Raw genomic sequence first — 373 nt, forward strand, 5'->3', positions numbered from 1 at the left:
CCCCAGTGATGGGGGGGCTGGAGGGGTTGGGGGTACCGGCTGGGTGAGGCAGCCCTGGATGCAGCAGCATCACCGTGGCACCCATCCCACCCAGGGGACCGATGGGGACAGCCCCCCAGACCCCATGCAGGGCTGGGGGACGGGGGCAGGGAGCAGGGCAGCCCTGCCAGCATCTCTCATGTCTTAAAAAAAAGAAGAAATTAAAATGAAAGGGACCAGGTGACGGAACAGTAGGTAACTAAAAGGTTTTTTATTCACATTGAACAACAAGAGCCATTCACACTAACAGCCTCCGCAAGAGGCAGCGGGGACAGGAAACCCACGACGCTTTCAGAAAACAACTTTTTTTCTTTCCTTTTCCATTCTCCTTCCT

The sequence above is a fragment of the Egretta garzetta genome, unplaced genomic scaffold, assembly GCF_000687185.1.
Source record: "Egretta garzetta isolate BGI_Z169 unplaced genomic scaffold, ASM68718v1 scaffold7, whole genome shotgun sequence".
Classification (NCBI taxonomy): domain Eukaryota; kingdom Metazoa; phylum Chordata; class Aves; order Pelecaniformes; family Ardeidae; genus Egretta; species Egretta garzetta.